Source organism: Puma concolor, chromosome F2, assembly GCF_028749965.1.
Source record: "Puma concolor isolate L17-30 chromosome F2, mPumCon1.1.hap2, whole genome shotgun sequence".
Taxonomy (NCBI): Eukaryota; Metazoa; Chordata; class Mammalia; order Carnivora; family Felidae; genus Puma; species Puma concolor.
Genome location: NC_141684.1, coordinates 31,824,091 through 31,847,361, shown reverse-complemented (window position 1 = coordinate 31,847,361; position 23,271 = coordinate 31,824,091). Strand labels below are relative to the sequence as shown.

The window sequence follows — 23,271 nt, the reverse complement described above, 5'->3', positions numbered from 1 at the left end:
CCATAAAGTAGATGATATTCATACAGATTGAGTAGTTATTTGAATTACAGAACATAAGATATTCTTACCAAAAAGGTGAACTAATATTCAAGTTTTTAGAGCTAACATTATTTACAGAAAGTAAGGGTAATGGAAGAGGAACAAGTTAAATAATACCACAATTCAATATCACAAATAAACAAACACAGAAATCCAGACCATGAGACATAGCCAAGGATCACTGACCTGTTTCTGCAACAAGCCAGTGGCATGGAAGAAAAAAAACAAACAAAAAACAGTGGAGCCTTTGCTGTGATCTTGCTGCTCCAAGTATGACCCACTTTGATTCCAGCAACATTGCCACCACCTGGGAGATTATTAGATACGCAGTATCCCGGGTCTTTCCTAGACCCTACTGAATCTTAAGATCCCTAAGTGATGCATTTGCACATAGAGTTTGAGAAGCACTGGTCTAGATGACTAGAGACTTAACCCATTGTAGTATATAGACCTTGTTTAGATCATGACTCAACAAGCCAATAGCAAAAAGACATTTATACCTATTGGGGAAACTGGATAGGGACTACATGATGGATTCTGCAAAGGAATGCATGCTAATTTCATTAGGTATGATAATGGCACCTAATAGTTAATGATGGGTGTCCAGTATTTTTACGTTTAAAATGTAGACATGTATACTCTTGCATGTAGGGGTGAAATAATATATCTGGAATTCGTTTTAAAATATTTTGGCAAGGAATATAGCAATAAGTGATACAAATATGGTAAAATCTTGAAAATTGTTGAACCTGTCATACTACTCTTCTGTCTACATTTTTGGCATTTTGGATTTTCTTTTCAGTGGTAGTAAATACATCAGACTTCAGCCCATATAGAAAACTACAAACAGTGAAACAGGCAAAATGGACCCTCAAATCCTCGCCCAAAAGATATATTTCAAAGTGTTTCCGTGTAAATTTGTATAAAGAACATTTTTTCATTGTTAAAAAATTCTAACATTCTAACATTGTCTATTAACTTCAAATATGTGAAGACCCACCATCGTATCTGTTCTTTCTTTTATATTTTTTACTATATTTTTATTGAAGTATAATTAACATACAGTGTTACATTAGTTTTAGGTGTACAGTATAATGATTCAGCATTTCTGTACATTTCTCAGTGCTCATTAAGATAAAAATATTCTTAATCCCATTTATCTATTTCACTCATCCACCCACTTTTCTCCCCTCTGGTAACCACCAGTTCTGTGTATTTACGAATCTGATTTTTTTTTTTTTCCTGTGTTTTAATTTTTTTGTTTTTAAATTCCACATATGGGTGAAAGCATATACTATGTGTCTTTCTCTGACTTATTTCCCTTAGCATTATATCCTCTAGATCCATCCATGTTGTTGCAAATGGCAAGGTTTCAGTGTGTCTTGGGTGAGAAATATTCCATATATAATTATTTTATAATTATTGTATAATTATTGTAAATAATACTATAACTTATACAGGGGTATGTACATCTTTTTGAATTAGTGGTTTCATTTTCTTTGGGTAGATACCCAGTAGTGGAATTACTGGATCATATAGTAATTCTATTTTTAATTTTTTGTGGAACCTCCATACTGTTTTCCACAGTGGCTGCACCAAAATGCATTTCCACCAACAGTACATCAGGGTTCATTTTCTCCACATCTTTGCTAGCACTTGTTATTTTTTGTGTTTTTTATTTTAGCCATTCTGATGGGTTTAAAGTGATATTGCACTGTGGTTTTAATTTGCATTTCCCTGATCGTGATGTTGAGCATCTTTTCATGTGTCTATTGGTCATCTGTATGTTTTCTTTGGAAAAAATGTCTTTTCAGGTCCTCTGCCCATTTTTAAATCAGACTGGGGTGTGTGTGTGTGTGTTTATGTGTTGAGTTGTATAGGCTCTTTATATATTTTTTGGATATTAACCCTTTATTGGATATATCATTTGGAAATCTTTTATTCAAAGTGTTGCCTTTCTTCTATCTTCTTTTAGTGTTAGAATTTTTCATAATTTTTAATAAATACCAAAAGAAATGGGCTTTATGCTCTGGAAATTTTAGAAATAACTAAAAGAAGTTTCTTATAGTAAGAAGGGTTAATCATTTAATGGGGTCCCAGAGAAGCTTCCTCCAAAGTATTTTAAAAATAGGACAAATTCATTGGTCTGGGGGAAATTTTAGGTGGTCCTGGTAAGAGCCAGAAGACTTAAAAAATCCATCAAGCTCCTTTTCTCAAAAATGATTCTATGGTAGGTATTATACTTTGTGAATGCTTTGGGCCATTGATCTTAGATTTCATGCCTTAGTTGTATTTAAAAAGGAAAGAACATTTGATGATGCCTCTGTTCTAGCCCTGTATTTGCTCTCCTTGTGGCCCTCTTCTCTGGCAGTTCACTTTAATGGTTGACTGATAAAATGTTAAGCTATTTGCTCATCCAAATCAAGCATATAATAGAGTCCTGTACTGATCTCATTCTGTTGAGAGTCTATGCTTAAGTGCAGACTAAGGCCTTTTGATGTATGTGATCAATAGGAAACCCTTTAAACTGGTATGTATTTGTCATATAGAAAGGCATTCCTTTCAACATCATATAAACACTTTATGTACTTACCAACTGCAAAGCATATCATTTTTTTGTTTCTGGAAAAGGGAGTGAAAGAGAATTCCCCAAGCTATTAAAAAGAAAACCCAAGCACTTTTGCAGCTTATTAAGTGGCAGTATTTGTGGTAATATGTTTTATATTTTCTGGCTTCTTCCTATAGTAGCCTAAGAATGGTTCTCAAAGACTAAATAATAAACTCAGCCAACATCCCCAGATGTAGACATTATAGTGTTTACAGATGAACAACCGACGCCTGACTAGTTTAGGAGGTGCCTCGTGTTTATAGAGTGAGTCAGTGGACGAGCAAGAATTTGCCTTCAGAAACCTTCCCATTTTGACTACAAGTAGTTTGGTACTATACTTTGATCTGTTGGTTTAGGTTTTTATGGAATAACTGACAGCATCTAAGATTTTCCTCTAGACAAGTATGTATTAGGAGGAACAAATGAGTAACAGAGTAGTGGAGGGAATTTTGTTCTGACTCTGAATCAGAGACTTGCTGACCCTCAGGTGCTGCTCCTTAAACTTCTCTAATTTAGGTTATGCTCCCGGGAGGCTCCCTGTTTATAGGAAGCTGCATGGTTAGATGTGTGGGATTTTCAATTTTGTAGATATGCAAGTTGTTTCTTCTCCCTCTTCTTGTTAATAGATGCCCAGTTACCTAGGGTCTCTCTGTGTTTCCTCCACAGCAGCGTCCCCTGCATAAAATGTTCTGTGTTGCTCATTAGCCCTCAGTCAGTACAAAACAAAACCTGGTAGTTAAAGCGTGATCATTTGCCATTCCATAAACATGTTCTACACACTCTTCTACCCCTCAGCTTGTTTGTTCTGCTACAGCACAATATTATGATCCTCCACTAGAGAACTGTAATTAGAATAATTTGTTGTTTCCCCTAACCATGCTGCTGCTGTTAAATTGTTTATTTTAAAATATGACAATATTTCAAAGATCTAGAATGTCCTTATGACTGTAGATGGATTTGAGAGGAAGCATGATGCAATGTTTCATAATCCAAAGAATTAATAAAAATGGCAAAAATTTTATTTCCTTTTGTATTTTATTTTTAAAATTTTGTTAAACGTCTATTTATTTTTGAGAGAGCGCAAGCAGGGGAGGGGCAGAGAGAGGAGGACAGAGGATCCCAAGCAGGCTCTGCATTGACAGCAGTGAGTCCAATGTGGGGCTTGAACTCACAAACCACGAGATCATGATCTGAGCCGAAGTCGGACCCTCAACTGACTGAGCCACCCAGGTGCCCTTCCCTTTTTTATTCTAAAAGAATATTACTACAGCAAAAGACAGAGCTTTAATGTATGCATTTGTACAGTGTGTATATCCCAAAGAGTTCTATCAGAGAAATAAGATAGTAAGAAGATACTATTTAAGGATAAGTTCCCCCGCCAAAAAAAAAAAAAAGGTGTAAAATCAAGACAGATGTAAAAATGAATACATTAAATATTGTATTTAACTCATTAATCAGTAAGGTGTTACTGATATCAGTAAGATGTTATAACCAGTTGAAAGGAGAATCCAAATAGACATATTAATAGATCAGGATTATTGAAATAAATATGCAGATTGAGGCACATTCTTCCACTGCTGGTAAAGAAAGCCAATTCAGTCTGTTGGACAGAATTCGCATAGACAAGAATGTCTTTGTTTATAGACAGGAATTATTTTGGAGTGCTGTCAGTTTTTACAACTTACAGAGTTATAAAGTAGCTTCCATGGAGCCAAAATCAGATAATCTAGCTGAGTTTACTCTAGACACTGAATAGTTTTACACTAAAACACAGTGTTGTGGTTTTTTCTCCCCCTTACAATACTCTTTCCCGAAGGGCACCATATTATCAGTGACTCCCTACTATCAACAGAAAGAAGTCCAAACTCATTAGGTAGACATTCACATTTTAACTTCAGCCTCTTTTCACAGTTTTCTGTTATCCAGTCTAGCACCCTTAAATCCTACTTTATGCAGCCTTAGTTAACTACTTATTCCCAAATTCTTCTAATCCTTCAAGTCTCTGATAAATTGTCACTTCCTCCAGAACCCATGTTGTACTTTATCTACCTTAAGTAGGAATTACTATACCTTCCTTGACACACTCATCACATTTTTCTGTAATTTTCTTGTAACTGTCTGTGGGTTGTGATCTACAGTAGTTCTTAAACTTGACAGTACATCAATTACCTAGAAAACTAAAACACAGATTGCTGGGTGCCACCCACCCTTTCATTCAGTGGAGCTAAGGTTGAGCTTGAGAATTTGCAGTTCTTAAAAGATTCCATCCAGATGATGCTGATGCTGCTGGTCTACAGACTCTGTGAGAACTACCTGCTCAGAGGAACTGTGTAAAAACCCGTAGATAAGATAAATGAGACACAGGCCCAGCCTGTTAGGAATTCATGATCTAGTGCAGGTGTCAAAAGCGGGCCCCCCAAAATATCACTGAAATCACTTTGGGTAAGACAGAGCTGAGTTAGTACTGAGGTAAGGAGAATACCACCTAAACAGTGCTTGGGAGGGTGGGCATAAATTGTTGGTATACTTGAGATTTTCAAGTTTGAGGCAGCTCTTTCAGTGTAACAACTTGATTAAGATTGGGTAATGATTATGATATATATGATAGTTTATGATATGATGGTTTAGAATTGGTAGAATAAGACGAGAGTTTGATGTAATGGGTTCAGAGAATTCTCGTGTGTGAACTATTGCCTGATGCTTCCTGTTGAAACTTGATGTCTCATTCAGGAAGTTTCTGGAATGCACTAGAAGACAGTAGCGAAGTCATATTAACGTAGACAGGCGTACTAATAGTTTCAGAGACAGAGAAACAAATTAAACAGACATATAAACAAATAATTAGTGTGGTAAGATAAATATAATTGAGATAGTCACAGAGCCCTTTGGGAGCAGGTATACAAAACTTTATAGCCTCCCTGCCATTAGTCACTGCTAGGGACTCTAAGATCTTGAGTGTCCTACTTTGGTTTATCTTTGGTAAATCAAAGAGTAAGCATTATATTTACGAAGGCAGTGTTCCTCCTTCTCTTTGTTTCTCTCACTATACCATTAACATCCACAGACAGGATATGCATACTTACATATATCTATCTTATAGACACTCAATATCAAATTTTGGAGGGGTGCAAAGAATTCATATTTCTTAAATATCAACTATATGACACATGCATTGCAAGTGTGTGTGTGTATTTCAATTCACTGTATATTAGATTTGTGTAGTAATTATCTTTTTCCCCTTGCTGATGCAGATACTCCTTGTTGGGACCTTAAGGATATGTGGACCTCTGGATAAGGCTCTTTTTTTTTTATATAATCCAAGTCATGGTCTCTTCTTTTTTGGAGACATAAGTAGTGAGCGTTATGTCTTTCAAGCACAGGAATCCTCAATTTAAAAACAATAGAAATAAGTATATATATTTTAAAAGCCTGAATAGCAAGAGATCTTTACTTTGCTAAATAAGCTCTAACCTTTGGTAGCATAAAATTGACAACTGTTACCTTGCAAATTAGTTCTTAGAAATACTCTAAAGTGAGTATATTAAAGTTACATCTGAGAAAAACAAATTAAATCTTTTGAAATTCAAATTCTGGCCCATGATTCAATGTTTAAACTCAAATTCCTGAAGAAACACTTAAAAACTCTTTGTACCAAATACACTCTATATTTGATCATAATACTTGAAAGAATACCCAACATACTTTTTACACATTCCAAACTCAAACAAGAAAATATGTATATGATAAAGCACATATACTTAGATTTATTCACAAGCTAATATGCATGATTTATAAAATCATTTATAAATCATTTATAAAATTCATTTCAATATTCTTTTGCTAAAGTTCTGAAAAAACATCTGCAAGGTAGTACAAGTTTAGAAGTTACCAAAAACTTGCCATCATGCTAATGGCATTCACAACATACAGATTTGCCAGCTAAAGAAGCATCATTCCATTAGCAATAAACCATTTTGCACGCAGCTCTCTTCTCCCTTGGCCATATGGGGTTTTATCACACCTTTCTTTGAGTCCCAGATTTCTCTGTGCTAATTGCAGCTAAGTCAAATTGGTACAAGGAGGGCTTCAGAGCGTAGGGTGTCTTAACTAGGACCGCATAGATTTGGAAGCTGTGAGTGAAAATGTGAGGCTGAAAGAGAAAGCACAGAAAGAGATGTCAGGAAGTGGAAATAGACTGCCCCCACCTCTGTAATGAGATAAAGAGGTGCATGGTATCTCCATGCACAACTTACCAAAGTGTAAATGCAAAAGAATCTTACATGCCATTGTAGTGAGATACAGGATGAAATAACGCTTTCTGAAGACAGACCATAAACGTTGCCAGAGGCATGATGATGTTACGGGAGTGCTTAATCTTTCCCAACATCCACTAGATCTGGGCTTCTCAGCCTGGTCACTAGTGACATTTGAAGCTGGATGGTTCTCTGTTGTGGCAGCTGTCTTGAGCATTACAAGATCTTAAACAGCATCAACCTACTAGTGGCCAGTAGTGGCCTCAACCTACTAGATGACAGTAGTACACCCTCAGTTTGACAACCCAAAATAATTCCAGACATTGCTAAATGTTCCCTGGGGGTAGAGTTGCCACATTTAGCAAGTGAAAATTGAAGATGCCCAGGCATATTTGAATTTCTGATAAACAGCAAGTAACTTTTTAATGTTTAGGTATGTCCCATGCAACATTTGGTATAGACTTGTACTAAAAAAATTATTCACCATTTTCCTGAAATTCAAATTTAACCAGGAGTCCTATATTTTAATCTAAAAACCCTTCTGGGAGGCAAAATTGCCTATGACTGAAAACCCCTGTGCTGTAGTATCAGTAAGTTAAGAGCAAACACCTGAGAGACTCTTGACTGACCTAAATGACAGTATTGTTTTCCTTAACCTCTCTGACCCCATAACTGTATTTGCAAAGGGGGAGGGGGGTGTTCATTAACCTCCTTCGCAAAGCGGATGTGAGATATAAAGGAAATAATGTATGAAAAAACTCTTACTATGATGCCTGGCATAGTAAACAATCGATATATGTTCATTATTACTAACAATCCCTCACACGATGCTGTCATAATATTCACTAATGTCTGGACTTGATTTTCACTAACAGAAAAGACTGTATTACAAAAATGACAGGAACCCTACAGTGATTCTCAGTCTTGGCTGTACACTGAAATCTCCCCGCGGGGCATTCTCCATGATGTTTGTATCCTATCTGTGAGAAGTTTGGATTTTATTGATGTGGAGTATGGCCTGAGCATTGGGATTTTCAAAAGCTCCATAAGAATTCTTAAATGCGGAGCCAAGGCTGAGAACCACCCTTGGAGAGAAAAGTATTGGAAATGGATATTCCTTGTTAATGAAGAGAGGAAGTAAGCTCGACTTAATTACATCTGACTCTCAGGTTGTAGAAAAGTGGGTTAGGATTAGATTTAGAGAAAACATGGACATGATTTCATTCATTCAACAAATATAATTATTCTGTGTGCCGACTATGTGCCAGGCCATGTTCTAAGCAGTAAAGGGAGTCCCTGTCCTTGTTGAATGATAGTAGGGAGAGACAGATAATAAACAAATAAGACATTTTAATCTGACTTCAAAGACTAGAGCTAAGGCCTTCATGAAAGATGGTGGCATTCCAAAAAAAGTTCAAACAAAGCATGAGTAATGTTAATGTGACACCAAAATGAGGAGAAAGCAGCATGACCTGACAAGATGTTCTCTGAGCTTCGCTCGTAGAAGAGATGAAAGTAGGAAGCACATATTACCAAGGACAAAAGGATGGCATAAAACTGTAAAGAGAGGGTCAGAAAGGCCAACATGGAGTGGGATTTTGTAAATACTAAAGAAACTAGCTAACTAGGGTCATTCCGTTGAAAAGGGAAGTCCTAGAGTAAAAGAGAACAAGAAGGAAGTGTGAGGCTCCCTTTTTGAGGAAGATGTGCACTGTTTAACAAATTATTAAAAGCCAAAACAAGTGCAATGCCTATTTTGCTTTATTTTTCTCGATTAGAATTCAAAACAAAAACAGTCAAATGGACATTTTTAGGCCATGGTAGGTGAGAATATAGTGAAAGACAACCCACATCCACTTTACATGAATTGTAGCTTGTTGGTCCAGAAAATGGAGTTGTTAGGATGTGATATTTTGGTAGTAATATAATAGTAATAATAAGTGTATTGGTTAAAATTGTACTCTTTCATAGCAAAAATCTATATTCGTATATAATGGCTTAAAATACAATAAAAATTTATTTCACGTTCAAGTCCAAAATTGGTGTTCTTTAGTGATGGGTGGCTGCCCTCTAAGGGTGGATTCAGGGACCTAGGTTCTTTCTCTCTGTGGCTCTGCCATCTTTAATAAATGGCTTCTCAGGTCTCCATGCTCATCCGGTTCCAGGCTATGAGAAGGAAAAGTCACCAATTGGAGGGTCACCAATGCTCTTGTGGGCCAGGCCTGGAAGTAGCATGCATGACTTTTGCAATCCTTCCATTGGCTAGAACTTAGTTCCTTGGCCACCCCTGAATGAAAGACAGCTGGGAAATGTAGTGTGCTCAGGAAGAAGAATAATGAGGTTGGATGACAGCTAACCAGTCTCTACCAGATAAAAGGAGATCTGCCAAAAAAAACTATAGCTAGATGAATAATTCAAATTTGAAATTTGAAGTGGAGTTGAAGGATATAGGAAAACATAGGCTTGAAAGCACTTGAGAGGGGATAAAAGAGGGGTCTGTACCTCTTCTTCTTCTACGTATTAGAATCGCATTTAACCAATACACAGCATTGTTGATAAATGAGAACTCGGTGATTTTATACGTTAGCGGGCTCATACTTCTTCAGGTAACTGTGTCCAGTGAGTGGTAATCATTGTCAGCCATGAAGGCCGTCTTGTGGTGTGCCTCGACCTCTCCTTCCCCACGTCTCAATAAACATTTTTATGAACAGCCTGAATGGAGACAAATCTGAGGCTGACTCAGTGAAAGAGACAGGGAATGATACTGTCAATAAAAGAATCAAGAGGAGCTTCAAAATGATCTCAGCAACCTAGAACCCAGGTCAGCAGAATTTTTCAGAACATAGCAAGGGAGTAAATATTTTAGGCTTTTGAGCCATAAGGTCTCTGTCACAAGTCATCTCTGCTGTCATAGCCCCCAAAGCAGCCATAGACAAAACATAAATGAATTGGTGTGGCTATGTCCCAATAAAACCAAATGTATAAAAACAGGTGCCAGGCCAGATTTGATCCATGGACCATACCTGATCTAGAAATATAGGCTGCTATCTGAAGGTAATAAATCTAAATTCGTTTAAGGCCAAAGAACAACAGGCCTAACATTGTACATTTCCTTTCTAATCACAGCACAGCTATAAGATAGGCATTATTTGCTCTTATTTTACAGATAAGAAAGCTAAATCTCAAAAATAAATCAATAGTTTGCCCTAGCTTTCACATCTGAAAAACACTTTATGGGACATCATGCCACTTCAACAAACGTTTGGATAAATTGAGAGAGTCACAAATAATTGCTCATCCCAAAGATAGAGCACTTTATGTGGCAGCATTCTCTGTAGGAAAACCCTGGGTTCTTCTGGCTGTGTTCTGATCCAAATGTATGACCCTGAGACTCACTTGATGAATCCGGGCCTTGGCTAACAAATCAATAAAAATAAAAGGCTCAAGTAGATAAACACCAAGGCCTCTCTCAGGTCTAATAGGGTTGCTATTAATATGTTAAGGGCATCCATGCGCAAGGCAATTGAGACTTATGCTTTGTAGTTCTAAAAGCAATTCTTTTCAAGCTTTTTCTAATAAAGTTTTACATAAAACCAATATATAAAACATAAAAATGGCACTTTGTGAGCATACACGTATTTTACAAGTTCAAATTTATATTTTCTGATTATAAAGACATGTCTTGAGAGAATTAAGCTGTAAATGAAACTACAGTTTTAAATTGGGAATGACAGATGATGGATGGATTCTTTCTAGCATCAGAGACTCAGCATCCTACTTACTGTGTTTTGGTTGTTTGCTTTTGGTTGTGTAATGTCAAGAAAAACCTTACTCACATGGATATTTGAAATGACAAAGAAGTTAATAGTCTTGCAACCTCAGAATACTTACCAGAACATGAAAATGACATGAGAGGCATAAATCAGCTAATCTTCAGTATACAGGCATCCCCCGCTTTGTGAAAGTTCAGGTTACATCACTTCACCTTTACATGAGACCTACCTACATTAATTAACACTTGTTTTCAATAACCAGAAAAATTCCAAAGAGGGTTTGTATGGACAAAAGGCAAAGGTGAAAACAGCATTCAGCATTTGTTTTGCCGCGAGCTTTTACAGAGGCACTAGATCCCCCAGCAGGGAGAGCGGCCCGCCAAGCTCCTTTCCAGGGAGCTACACTTAGCATCTCAGCATCAAGCCACTGTAGCTTCAAACTGTGTCTGTGAGCATCTGTGCTTTATCTTGATTTATTTTGTGCATCCATTGGCAGGATGCATCCTAAGATATCAGCAAAGCCAGAGAGGTTATATTTTTGGTTATTCTGGGAATGCTCAAAATTTTTCCCATATAAATTAATGGTAATTTTTTTTTCCTTTACACCATTTAAGACTTATGAAAGTTTTCATAGGAATGCTCTACTTAAAAAAAAATTTTTTTAACATTTATTTATTTTTGAGACAGAGAGAGACAGAGCATGAACGGGGGAGGGTCAGAGAGAGAGGGAGACAGAATCTGAAACAGGCTCCAGGCTCTGAGCTGTCAGCACAGAGCCCGACGCAGGGCTCGAACTCGCGGACCGTGAGATCATGACCTGAGCTGAAGTCGGACGCTCAACCGACTGAGCCACCCAGGCGCCCCAGGAATGCTCTACTTTTTGATAGTGGGTGGGACCAATATTAATTTGGCATGTGTGATCAAGATAAATGTAAAGTAAGCATTTGCAATACCCTTGTATCAGTCAAGGTAGGCTAAGCTTATGCTACCAAATGAACTTCCAGACCTGGGTGGCTTGCTGTAGTAAGTGTCTATTTCTTGATCTATTTCTTGCCCATATTACATGTCCAGTTCAGGTTGAGGTTAGGGAGGAGGAGTTCTGATCCACTGAGTTTCTCAGGGATCTAGGCTGTTGCAGATGGCGTCACCATCTAGTAGCTGTATCCTTGGTTGCTGAGGCAGGGGCAGAGGAGTCTGGAGTGCAAAACATTTCCTACAGTTTAGACAGAGGGTGTTCTTTACACATGTGAGGATAAAACACCTACGTCACTTCTGCTCAGTATTTTGCCAGAACTAGTCTTATGTATGGCCTTATTTTAGAAGTTAATGTGCGATTCTCATGAGCTAAATATGCAGAAGCACCTGGAAGAACTACGGAGGAGCAAATCTCAAACATGGCTCACAACCAAGAAATTTACATGGCTCATAATAAAAAAATGTAGCCTCCTGAGCCCCACCCCACAACCCTGGAACCCAGCACAAGGGGATATAGTTGGGAAATTTGCATTTTGAAAAAGGTTTCACAGCTGATTCTCATTATCAACAGGAAGCTGCCGCTGTGAACAAGGGGTGTTTTTAAAGTTGAGGAAAAACAATTCGATCTGTGGATTTAAGATTGCCCTGGCTGCAGGTGTTGGAGTTGGATTCAAGAGGAGAAACTAGAAGCTGGGATTTCACGTCACACAACATACAGAGCAAACATAAATATATGTGTTTATATATCATGCAGTGTGTTAGCAGGACCAGCTCAGTCAGAGCCTAAAAACATTGTTCTAAAATTTCTCTTTATGTTTTAAGAATTTCCTCCCAGAAAATCAGTAGGGTAGACCAAAGAGGCCAGCCAACCAGTCTGTCACCTCACTTAATAAATGGTTTGCATGCCACTGCTGTTGATGCTGTTGGTTGTATAGAGCCGGCTCTTACACTGCTGTCTGCTGCTTTCTGAGAAAAGCAAGATTTAAGAGTAGATCTGCCGGGGCGCCTGGGTGGCGCAGTCGGTTAAGCGTCCGACTTCAGCCAGGTCACGATCTCGCGGTCCGTGAGTTCGAGCCCCGCATCGGGCTCTGGGCTGATGGCTCGGAGCCTGGAGCCTGTTTCCGATTCTGTGTCTCCCTGTCTCTCTGCCCCTCCCCCGTTCATGCTCTGTCTCTCTCTGTCCCAAAAATAAATAAACGTTGAAAAAAAAAATTTAAAAAAAAAAAAAAAAAAAAAAAAAGAGTAGATCTGCCATGGGAGAAAATAGCCAGTGCATGATTCTTTTGAAGATTAAGCCTATCTAGTCAGTGCTGGATCATTTAAAGATTGACCATCCAAGTGTGGGTTTCTCTTCCTATATGCTGCCAGAATTTTGGCGAGTTCACCTGGCATTATTAGCATCTCTCCCGAATGCTATTTGGGATGGGGAAATGGGGAGTCAAGGAATCCCCATACACTTTGGGAAGAGGAGTAGGTTCTCTTCTTTCAAATAACATGCTCAGCATTTATCAGTTTGCTGTTTGTGTACCATGACTGAAATAAGTGGAATATTGATACGAACGAACTTGGCATTGCTGCCTAGCACTTTCTTTAAGAGAGATGGATGAACTTGTAGGCAGGTTCTCTTTTTTTTTTTTTAATGTTTGTTTATTTTTGAGAGAGAGAGAGACAGAGCACAAGTGGGGGAGGGGCAGAGAGAGGAGGAGACACAGAATCCAAAGCAGGATCCAGGCTCCGAGCTGTCAGCACAGAGTCCAATGCGGGGCTCGAACTCACAGACGGAGATCATGACCTGAAGTCCAAAGTCGGATGCTCAAAAGACTGAGCCACCCAGGTGCCCCAAAGGCAGGTTCTCTTTTTAATGCCATACTTTGTTTTTTCTTGTATTGATAGAGCCCAAGGTTCAGTTTTCCTCCATCAATAAGAAAAAAAAGACAAAACAAAACTAACTAGTTAGCAGCTGTAAGTTGAAGCTGGAAATTAGCATTTTGGCCAATTGGCATAAAAGTAATAACTAACAACAGGTTTAGGTTTCTCCCAAATTATTTTGCTCTTTCTTTTTGTTTTTGCATTTACATTCTTCTAATACATTTAAAAAAATACAAAGAGAGGGAAGTTATTTCTAATACATTGTAACCTAAAACCACTCCAAAATATAACTGTTATCTAACTTTAAAATATTTAATTAAAAAATATTTAATATTAATAACTAAAATTAATACATTAAAATAAAGCATTTAACATACTACATATCCACATGTTTCACTTATCAGCTTTGTGGATTAAGAACATGAAATATCAAAATTCTATTCAATAAACACAAATAAGAAGCAGCAACATATAAAGACCTAATATAGAATTAAAGGTGGATCAAGGGTAGAGAGGAAAAGTCCAGAAAGATAGAGACAAGGAGTAGACTACTTCATGGCTATGCATACAGTCCCACCTGTAGAAATAAACACTCTACTACAATCTCACACAGAGTACAAACATGAAAAGAAATCTGCAGTGGAAAGAGACTGCAAATACTTGCCTTCATAACATAACATTCCTCTATGGGGATTTTGATTGGACATTGATCCCAAAGACTTTTAAAGCCTTGTAAGTTTCTACAACTTTGGTTATAAATGGTAATATCTCTTGGCATTTTTTCAAAGAGCTAAGTGAAATTGATCCAAGAGTCAGAAGCTGCCACATTCCAGGTATGGAATATTTGGAGCTGAAATTACATAATTATAATCTTTGATTATAGTCCTCAAATAATTATATGGCAAGTTGATGTGAGTTACTGTGACTTAAGTTTCAGTTATAATTTTCAATGATGTTATTCCTAGGTCCTTGCTTGATTTGATTACCTACATATGTTTTTGTTTGTTTGTTTGTTTTCTGACTAGTGTAGTAGTTAACACGTTTTAGATAGTTTTCAAATTGAGCAAAAGTTACTTGGTTTTTAGTAAGATTTGTAATGATTATATTCCGGATTGGCATCTATTAGAGGGGAATTTGTTTTTAATCGATAGTAAGTTCTTTCCTATTCTGTTAAATTAAGTCTTTATCAAATGCTTTTTATTGTTTTGATCAAAATTGTATCCAAACAACCTTCTCTTCCTTTCTGTGGTAATTTTGACACAGGTGCTTCTCATATGATAGGACGTTTGAATGCTAGTGAAACCCTTTTAGTGGAGAAAGAAGCACTAAGGGGGAACCAATTTGGCTATCCACTAAGTTAGGCTTTAGGTTTACTAGCAGATGCAGATATACTAAGTGAATAGTAGATTCGTTCCTTTGTTTCTTAGCACTTACAAAACCTCTTTGTTTAGTGTCAGTCCACTTTATTGATTCTATCAGTGATTCTGTTTATCACATCAGAAATTTGAGTGCTGACATTTCTATCACATAAAACAATTGCCAGGTACATATCACGTTATTTCCATGAATTAACAACCTGTCCTTGAGAAATAAGGCAAGTTAAAGACTTTCCCAAACAAATAAAAACTGAAGGAGTTCATAACTAAATCTGCCCTAAAAAAAAAAAAAAAAAAAAAAAAGCCAAAAGGAGTTCTTCAAACTGAAATGTGAAAGGATATTAACTGTAACACAGAAACATATGAAAATATAAAACACACTGGCAAAGATAATTATATAGTTAAATTCAGAATACTCTGATACTGTAATGTAGTGGTGTATTAATCACTTATCCCTAATAAAAAGGTTAAAGGACAAAAGTATTAAAAATAAGTATGGCTACAATAATTTATTACTGGATTCACATTTTAAAATTGGGATATCATAAACAAAATGAGGGGGGGTAAAAGTGTAGAGTCTTTACATGCTATTTAAATTAGCAACTTAAAATAATCTGTTATGTTTTATGTGAAACTCATGGTAACCACAAAGCAAAAACCTACAGTAAGATACTCAAAAGATAAAAAGAAGGAAATAAAAGCATACCACTATGGAAATCTATCCATTTACAAAGGAAGACAGGAAGAAAGGGACAAAGGAACTAAGTGACAGCCAGAAAACTCTAAGATAGCAACAGTAAGCCTTTACTTATCAAGTCGTTCTTACCTGTTAATTTAAATGTTTAAATTCTCCAATCAAAAGGCATGGAGTGACTAAACTGATTTAAAACAAAAAACAAAACAACGAAATGCAAGTATATGCCACCCACAAGAGACTCACATTAGCTACAGGAACAACATAGACTAAAAGTGAAGAGATGGAAAAGGATATTCCCTGCAAATGGAAACCAAAAGAGAGCAAGGGTAGCTATACTTAGAGTAGACAAAACAGACTTTAAGTCAAAAACTGTAATGAGAGACAACGTCCTGACAAAATGACAAAAGTGTCAATTCATTAAGAAAATATAATAATCTGGGGCGCCTGGGTGGCTCAGTCGGTTAAGCATCTGACTTTGGCTCAGGTCATGATCTCATGGTTTGTGAGTTTGAGCCCTGCGTCTGGCTCTGTGCTGACAGTTTAGAGCCTGGAGTCTGCTTCAGATTCTGTCTCCATCTCTCTCTGTTATGCCCCCCCCCTTTCCCTCCCTCTCTCAAATGTAAATAAATATGAAAAAAAGAAAATATAATAATCATTAACATAAATGTACCCATACTGAAGTGTCTAAATATATTTTTAAAAATATTAACAGATGTGGGGGGTGCCAGGGTAGCTCAGTCAGTTGAGCATCTGAATTTTGATTTCAGCTTAGGTCATGATCTCACAGTTCATGGGGGCCTGCTTGGGATCCTCTCTCTTGCTCTCTCTCTCTGCCCCTCTCCTGCTCATGCAAGTGCGTGTGCTCTCTTTCTCTCTCTCTCTCCAAATAAATAAATAAAAAATATTAAGAGATATGAAGGGAGAAATAGATAACAGTACAGTAATAATAGGGAACTTTGATCTCCCACATTCAACAATGGATGGATCAGCCAGACAGAAAATCAACCAGGAAATATTGGTTTTAAACTATACTTTGAACCAAATGGACCTGACATATACAGAACATTCCATCCAACAGCAGCAGAATACACATTCTTCACAAGTGCACACGCAACATTCTCCAGGATAGATCATATGGTAGATCACAAAACAAGTCTCAGTAAATTTAAAAGGGTTGAAATTATACAAAATATCTTTCCCAACCACAATTTTATGAAACTAGAAATCAGTAACAGGAAGAAAACTGGAGGGAAAATTCGTAAATATTTGGAAATTGAACAACACACTCCTGAACAACCAACCAGTGGGGGCCAAAGGGGAGAGCAAAAAGTATCTTGAAACAAAAAAATCGGAATACACAACATACCCAAACTATTAGAACAGCAAAGTCAGTACTAAGAGGGAATTTTATAGAAACAGTTAAGGAAAAGGAAAGATCTCAAATAAATAACCTGATTTTATACCACAAGGAACTAGAAAAAGAACAAATTTAGTTCAAAAGTTGGAAGGAACTAACAAAGATCACAGCAGATAAATGAAATGGAGACCAGAAAATCAATAGAAAAGACAAACCTTTAGTGACAAATTCAAAAGTGACAAACGTTTAGCTGGACTAAGAAAAAAAGGGTAAACAGCTATAAATAAATTTGGAAATGAAAGAGGAGACATTATAACTGATAACACACAAACATGAAGGTTCTTAAGAGACCTGTTTGAACAATTATATGCCTAGAATTGGATTACCTGGGAAAAATGGATAAATTCCTAGAAACATACTAAAATTGAATGATGAAGTAGAAAATCTGAGCAGACCAAACATGAGTAAGGGACTGAATCAGTAATCAAAAACATCTCAAAAAACAAAAGCCCAGGACCAGATGGTTTCAATGGAGAGTTCTGTCAAACATTTGAAGAAGAATTAATACCAGTTCTTAAACTTTTCCAAAAAATTGAAGAGGAGGGAACACTCCCAAACTCATTTTATGAGGCCAGCATTACCCTAGTACCAAAGCCAGATAAGGACTCCAAAAGAAAAGAAAACTACAGGATAATATCTCTAATAACTAGAGATGCAAAATTCTTAACAAAATACTAGCAAGCCAAATTCAGTAGCATATTAGAAAGATCATACACCATGATCAAGGGGAATTTAACCCTGAGATGCAAGAATGGTTAAAATATGCAAATCAATAAATGTTATATGGCACATTAATAGAAAGATAAAAATCACACAATCATCACGTAGATGCTGAAAAATAATTGACAAAATTCAGTCTCCCATCATGGCAAAAACTCTCAATAAATTGGGTGTGGAAGAAATGTACTTCAACATAATAAAGGCCATATCAAGTCCACAGCTAACAACACCCTCAGTGGTAAAAGCCTGAAAGATTTTCCTCTAAGATCAGGAAGAAGACAAGGGTGCCTACTCTCACCACTCCTTTCAACATAGTCCTGGAAGTTCTAGCCAGAGCATTTAGGCAAAACAAAGAAATAAAAGGCAATCAAATATGAAAGAAATAAAATTGTCTCTATTTGCAGATGACATGATCTTATATATAGAAAATCTTAAAGACTCCATGAAGATACTGTAAGTACTAATAAATTTCATAAAGTTGCAGGATACAAATCAATATAGAAAAGCAGTTCCAGGGGCGCCTGGGTGGCGCAGTCGGTCCGACTTCAGCCAGGTCACGATTTCGCGGTCTGTGAGTTCGAGCCCCGCGTCAGGCTCTGGGCTGATGGCTCAGAGCCTGGAGCCTGTTTCCGATTCTGTGTCTCCCTCTCTCTCTGCCCCTCCCCCGTTCATGCTCTGTCTCTCTCTGTCCCAAAAATAAATAAATGTTGAAAAAAAAAATTAAAAAAAAAAAAAAAAGAAAAGCAGTTCCATTCACATAGACTAACCATGAACTATCTGAAAAAGAAATAAAGCAAATGATCCCATTTATAACAGCATCAAAAACCATAAAATACTTAGCAATAAATTTACCAAAAAGGTGAAAGATATCAACTCTGAACACTATAAGACATTGAGGAAAGAAATTGAAGATCCAATTAAATGGAAAGGTAGTCTGTGTTCATGTATTAGAATGATATTGTTAAAATTCCTTTACCACCTAAAGTGTTCTACATTTTCAATACAATCCCTATTAAAGTCCAGTGGCATTTTTCATAAAAATAAAACAATCCTAAAATTCATATGGAATTGCAAAGACCCCAAATAGCCAATCCTGAGAAAGAAGAAGAAAACTGGACACATCATACTTCCTGATTTTAAACTATATACAAATCTATAGTAATCAGAACAGTATAGTACTGCCATTAAAACAGACACATAGATCAACAGAACAGAATCAAGGGCCCAGGGGGCACCTGGGTGGCATAGTCAGTTAAGAGTCCGACTCTTGATTTTGGCTCAGGTCATGATCTCATGGTTTGATTGGTGGATTCGAGCCCCATGTAGGGCCCCACACAGGGCTCTGTGCTGACAGCATCAACCCTATCTGGGATTCCCTCTCTCCCTATCTCCCTGTCCCTCTCCCACTCACTCGCTCTCTCTCAAAATAAATAAACTTAAAAAAAAATCAAGAGCCCAGAAATAAACCACCCATACATAGTCAACTAATATTTGATAAGGGAGCCAAGAATACTCAATGAACGAAGGACAGTTTCCTTAGTAAATGGTGTTGGGAAAACTGGATATTCATATGCGAAAGAATGAAATTGGATCCCTACCTTAAGTCAGACACAAAAAATGACTAGAAATGGATTAATGATGCAAACGTAAAACCTAAAACTGTAAAACTCCTGGTGGGGGGGGAACAGGAACAAAGCTCCTTGACATTGGTCTTAGCAATGATGTTTTTGGATATGATACCAAAAGTGCGTGCAACAAAAGCAAAAATAAACCAGTAGGGTATCAAACTAAGAAGCTTCTGCACAGCTAAAGAAACCATAAATAAAATGAAAACCCAACCTAAGGAATAGGAGAAAACCTTTGCAAACCATTTATCTGATAAGGGGTTAATATCCAAATATATAAGGAAGTCATAAAAATCAAGAGCAAAAAATCAAACAATCCAATGCTAAAACAGGCAAACACCTGACCAGACATTTTTCTAAAGAAGACATACAAGTGGCCAACAGGTACACAAAAAGATGTGTAACATCAGTAATCATCAGAAAAATGCAAATCAAAAGCATAGTGAGATAACACCTCACAAAAGTGAAAATGACTATGGTCAAAACAATAAGAGATACGAAGTGTTGGCAAGGCTGTTGGACAAAAGGGAAACATGTGCACTACCGGTAGGAATATAAATTAGTACAGCTACTGTGGAAAACAGTATGTAGGTCCCTCAAAAAAATAAAGCTAGAACTATCATATGATCCAGCAATTTCATGTCTGGGTATGCATCTGAAGGAAATGAAATCACCATCTTGAAGAGGTATCTGCACTCACATGTTCATGGGCAGCATTAGGCACAATAGCCAGGACATGGAAAAAACCTAAATGTCCATCATTGGATGAATGGATAAAGAAAATGTGATACACACACACACACACACACACACACACACACACACACACACACACACACACAGGAATATTAGTCCTTTAAAAAGAAGGAAATCCTGTCATTTGCAACAACATGGATGGATCTTGAGGGCACTATGTTAAGTGAAACAGAAGTCAAAGAAAGACAAATACTGTATGATCTCACATGTAGAATTGAAAACAGGTGAACTCTTAGAAAGAGAGAGTAGAATAGTGGTCGCAGGGGGATGGGGAGATGGGGGTTGGAGTTAATGGTGAGATGGTGTTCAGATGGTACAAACTTCCAATTTTAAGATGAGTAAGTTCTGAGGATCCAATGTACAGCATGATGACTATAGTTAACAATAGTGTATTATATGCTTGAGTATTACTAATAGAATAAATCTTCAATGTTTTCACCACCAAAAATAAAAAAGAATTGTGTGCATTGATGGAGGAAAATGGTGATCATTTTCCAATATATACTTGTATCAAATCATCATGTTACAGAACTTAAGCTTACAGTATTGTGTATATAGGGAAATGAAACATATATCCATAAAAAAATTTGCACATAGATGTTTATAGCAACATTATACATAATAGCCCAAAACTGAGAATAATCCAAATGCTCATCAGTTTATGGATAAATAAAATCTGATATATCCATCAATGGAATATTATTTGCAATAGAAAGGAATGAAATACTACTATTTGCTATAACATGTATAAGTCTCAGAAACATTATGCTAAGTGATAGAAGTCAGACACCAAACACCAGATATTATATAATTCCATATGTATGAGCTCTATAAAAGGCAAATCCATAAAGACAGATAGTAGATTAGTGGTCATCAAGTCCTGGGGGTGGGAATGGGGAGTGACTGCAAATAGGTAAGAGGTTTCTTTTTGGGGGGTGATAGAAATGTTGATAAATTAGATTTTAGTGATGGTTTAACAACCGTGAAACTATACAGCATCCGTTGAATCGTATACTTTTAACAGGTGAATTATATGGTTTGTAAATCATATGTCAATAAAGGTATTTTTAAATGAGGCAAAGGTTTCTGGATGAGGCAAGCATGGTATAAAGAGACTTTTTTTTTTTTTAAGGATGGAAAGGATTTATGTGGGTGATCCTGGTGGGACAAAGGGGAAGAAACCAGAGTGGAGAGAGAAAATAATACAAGAGAGAAGTAATAAGGCTGGCAAGTCATAGACAACATAAACCAGACTAAGATCAAGAGTTAATGTGGAGAAGGAACAGCATGTACAGGAGTAAGGACTTCCTTCCTTCTGAAGCAAAGTAATGGAAATGAGCTTGTTGTAGATGGAAGAGAAAAAAGGAAGAAAAGTGAGAGTATTCATATTGGGTGGCCTATGATTTTACATACAGAAGGCACAGTAACATTTTGTAATGATGAATTTAGTAACTTCAGGGGAATAGTGATGGTTCAGACAACAAATATGAAGAATAAAAAAGCAGCTGATAGACTATATGAATAAAAGGATTTTGGAGACATTAGGGCTTAGTTGTGTTTAAATCAAAATTTGTAAAGCCCATCACGGTTATACATTTTTTCTCCTGCAGTTCTAGGTTTCCATGAAACAGAAGCAGAAAAAATTCATGGGTTAACTGCCTGTACACCTATATTTGATCTAGTAGAGTACAGGTTCCTGCTAAGGTTGGATGTAAAGTGCAGATTTAATCAAGTGTAAAATACTCAAACACTATTTTGGATATGATTATCACAAACTAAATGATAAATCTCAAGATGTAAAACGTATCTTAGAAAAAGAATTTCAGTTTAGTTCATCAGAATTAGGTTCTGACTTAGGTCATTCCAATGCAATTTTTAAGCTTACTGAGCCTCTGTGAGATTTTACAAGTGGTGCTAAGGGTGGTAATGCTTCCTTATCAAATGGAAATCTCGGAAAAACTAGGAGCCACTTACCATTCCACCACATGGGTCCCATAGGAGGTCCAGAAGGCAGTGCTTTCCCAAGCAGCACCTCTGAACACGTGAATGATTGCTGGATATGCAGATTCCTGGGTCCTTTCTCACAAACACTGAATTACACTCGGGGGGTACAGCCCAAACATTCTGTATTTTTAACCAGGTATAAAGGTGATACTGTTGTTAGAATGGTGAAGTTTTTCCTGTAAGAATTTAATCTGAAAATGGTGATGGTGGGAAAAAGATCAATTAGAAAAAGGGAGGAGGGAATCATCTTTATGGTTTGGCAAAAAGCTTAAATTCCTTAAAGATTTTCTGGACTCTATTATTTGCTATGATCAACTCTTCAACCCCTAAGTAATTCAAAACGTTTCTTCACAGACATGAATTGGTAATTCCAAAAAAGAGGGTTTATTTATTTAATGCGTGAGAAAAACTAGAAGTGATATAAACAGATGTGAACGGAAGAGAATAACCAGATCCCACAGGAAACGTAGTAAATGTGTCAAAAGTCATTGCTCCTTCTTTGCCTAAAGGAGGATAAGGTTGCACACTGAAGCCCTTAATTACCTTGCTTTAAAGGACCAGATTCATGGAATGTCAAACTAGCATCAGTTCATAATGCTACAACGAACTTAACACGTGACTATTAATACCTTATTCTACGAATATGGTCTCATAATGCTTCCTAAGAAGCATTTTCTCTAGGTTGGTTTTATTTTAACTATGACTGAAATTTTATGTTTTAAAATTAACCTTCCCTTCTTCCTGTCTACCCCCACCCCGCCCCCCCCCACCAATTACAAGCTGCAAAAGTTTAAAGTGAATTGTTTCCCTCCTCTTTACACCCCCCCACGCAAACTTTTTGACATGGCCCTCCTACGTTCCCAAACTCTGTGCAACTCCAGCAAAGACTCCCCTGGGCCATTTTGACCGTTTCTATCCCCAGCTCAGCCATAGGGCCCTAAGGCTCACCCTCCTCCCCTTTCCCTAGCAGTCCTGAAAGTCCGGTCGAGTCCGGACGGGGCGGGGCGGGGCAGGGCGGGGCAGGCCTACTCCATTGGGGCCGGACGGCGGGGGGGTGGAGGAACAGATAGAACCGGTCTGGCTTGCTTAAAAGCTGCGGGTTTTTCGTCCCTGCGTCTGTTCCAGTGAGAATGCACTTACTTCACAAGTTAAGACCTAC

General features: G+C 37.3%; 1 protein-coding gene across 4 annotated transcripts in view; it reads left to right on the top strand.

Annotated features, from left to right (window-relative positions):
- Window positions 1-23,271, top strand: part of OXR1 (oxidation resistance 1) — a 457,575-nt gene that overhangs the window by 358,294 nt on the left and 76,010 nt on the right. The window lies entirely within an intron of this gene.